Raw genomic sequence first — 2,913 nt, forward strand, 5'->3', positions numbered from 1 at the left:
ATATTGGACCAGAGACACCCCCACTGTAAAATAAACTGCTCTCATGTTTTTGAGAAGTGAACGATAGAAAGGGTCGTCTCTTTCTCTGAGTGGAAACATCTTTGACCCGACTTTTACACCCACAATGCAATTATTTATTATTATTGTTGTTGTTACATTTGATTTTCAGAAGGTCAAAATCTTAACACCACCATAGTAATAATCCCTCAGTTGTTTTAGAAGCCGAGACGAAGCTGTGCGAGCGTATTTACTGTTTATTACACTGAAATGGAAAACTTTTCTTTTTGCTTTACAGCATTTGAAAATATGTTTGCAGCTGGTTTATCGATCGATGCGGGAACAGAAATTGTGGCTGTGCGTCACTCGTCCTAACTGAACTATTGCTGTCTGTCACGGCCTGGCTAAATAGTGTGTGACAAAATGGAGGCTTGTCTTGTTTGTAATCCTGTATTTGTTATCAACTGCGAACAGGCTTGTATTAGTACTTTTTTTTGTGTCACTTCTGTCTTACATTAATGTTCAGTAGTTGCCTGTAGAGGACAGATAGTAAATTAGTCTTAGCTTTACCTGCTGTATGTAAAACTTGAGTTAGTGTTTGTCGGCATAGTTCACTGAGTTTCGGCTGTTGCCTGTGCCTGAGGTCAGTCATCTGTCGTATACGTGGGTTTGGTTGAGTGGTGTGTGTGGTTCCCGTGTAAGTCTTTTGTTTGGTTCCGTTGTGCCAACGACCACAGATGCAAGGTTGGCGCCGTTTTCTCTCTCCAGTGGTTTTCAGAGTATGAGTACCGCCTGTAGGTAGCTGCATGAAGACTAGGGCTGAGATTGGTATGTTTTCTGGTTAGGTAGGTTAGCAGGAAGAAACTGGCATTGATGTTGGAGAAAAAACCAATAAAGGATGAAATTAAAGGGGGTGTTAAGGGACGCTTTAATGGAAAACATGGCGTTTTTCCCGTTACAATGCGCAGAGTCCAAGCGACAGTGCTAGGTTCAAGCTGTGAGCAGCAGAAAGAGCTGCTGTTGTTGCAAAGGAGGGAGGCCACACGTGGCTCTCAAACTACGCAAAACGTTAGGTTAGGTCTGTGAGCGGTCTGCGTGAGCGCGTGGATATGAAGCGCGGATCGCAAGCGAGGAATGATGTCCTCTGGGAGGTCGGGTGAGGAACAGCGGAACACGTGGACAAAAGTTACGTTCACATTCAGAATCAATCACCAGACTGCATGGTGCGTTCGCTTGACTGCACCTCCGTCCTCACCAAACATTTCCAGCGCCAATTTTTGAAGTATTTAAAATCCGATCTTGTTTACATCCATGTTTATAAGCTTGCAGTCTTCTTCCCTGCCTTCGTTGGCACATTGCAGCATAGCTTGCCGTGTTACTGCCTCCCAGTGAATGGGAGACTAGTGTAACAAAAATTGGCTGTTGTGTACGGCATCACCTGTGTGCACTTGTATGTGCGTCTTCATACAAAACACAAAACACAAAACAGGGACCCACTCGTTGAAAAGCAGCTCCATGGTGCTCCCAGAGGTCAAAACCTCCACTTCAGAGTCCAATAAATATTGGGATTTTTACACTTTCACGGGTAAATTTTATGCTTCAGAGATGTGAGCTGCTTTGGCCAGAACTGAGTCGTCGTGTAAAGAGAAGAGCCACAGGTGAGGCGCTATTCTCACGCGTCCGGGGGGACATTGGCGCGCTGGATTTAATGGCAGAGGATTGTCCCAAACAGCCCGAACGGAGCCGTAATGCGACACAGCTCTGTCGGATGGACACTGGGGGTAATGGTAGCATTTTATTCCGGCAGTACCTTTTTCCGTCCTCGGTCTGTGGATTCTTTTGGATCTACTTCTGACATCAGGAAATGTTTGTTCCACCTGGAGCAGGTCCGAGCATCTAGGGAGTGTTTATTCTGTGTGTATTAGATCAATGAAACCTACTATCAGCAGCTGAATTCAGGAAGTGCCCTCTCCGCTTGATCTATAGGCTCATTGAAAGTCACCTCTGACGCCAGGAAACGTTTCTCCATTTCAACTGGGTCTTTGGACTCTCAGCTATTAACGGTCTGGAGCAGGAAGTGCCCACTCTTCTTTATCCCAAGTTGTTCATTTTGACCCTGAGCATCAGGAAGCGTCCTTTCTACTTACACTAGATCTATGGAGTCACTGCGAGTAATGACCTCAGACGGGAAGTGTCCTCTCTGTTGGATGGATGGAGCCATTCTTATTTCCTTCAGAAAGCGGGCCAAGTATTGTGTGGAGCTGGCTCCTTCTTCCTCCCTGATGGTAAACGAGTCTGCCCGAAGCTTCGTTAGAAAAGAGGCTGATTACATTACCTCGTATGAGTAATTCACTCAAGACTCAGATTCACTGACTTTACAGGCAGCAAGCAGAGGTGCCGAGATTTGCTGCGAGATAAGAGACAGCTGTTTTCTTCCAAAACAATCACGGGGGTCCCGTCCGGCCGAATCACCAAAGGACGTCAGCAGAGAGGAGCGAGCCATCTGCAGCGATTAGCACCATTAGCATAAGTCATTTCCTTATTCGTCAGAGAGAAAGGAGTCTGCTAACAGGACACGGTGATCAGACGCTTCCAGGCGCCGAGAGAGAGAACAAGGCTTCAGACGATTCCTGCTGTAGTCAAGATCATTTTATATGTAATGGTTATGCAGGATGGCCCATTTCACAAGCATATATTTCACTGTTGAATTCTAACCATGTAGGCATTAACTTCATATAAAGCTGGGTAGCTTGATGTATAACATCACATCATAATTTATCAGTTGATTACAGTTTGTATCAATTATCTGAATCTGCAAAGCAGCTAAACCTGTCGGATGAATTTAGCGGAGCGAAAAAGATATCTGAAAAAAACTACAGGAAATATCAGACTCTATACTCTATAGCGTGCTTGAGT

This window comes from Xiphias gladius, chromosome 18, assembly GCF_016859285.1.
Source record: "Xiphias gladius isolate SHS-SW01 ecotype Sanya breed wild chromosome 18, ASM1685928v1, whole genome shotgun sequence".
Classification (NCBI taxonomy): Eukaryota; Metazoa; Chordata; class Actinopteri; order Istiophoriformes; family Xiphiidae; genus Xiphias; species Xiphias gladius.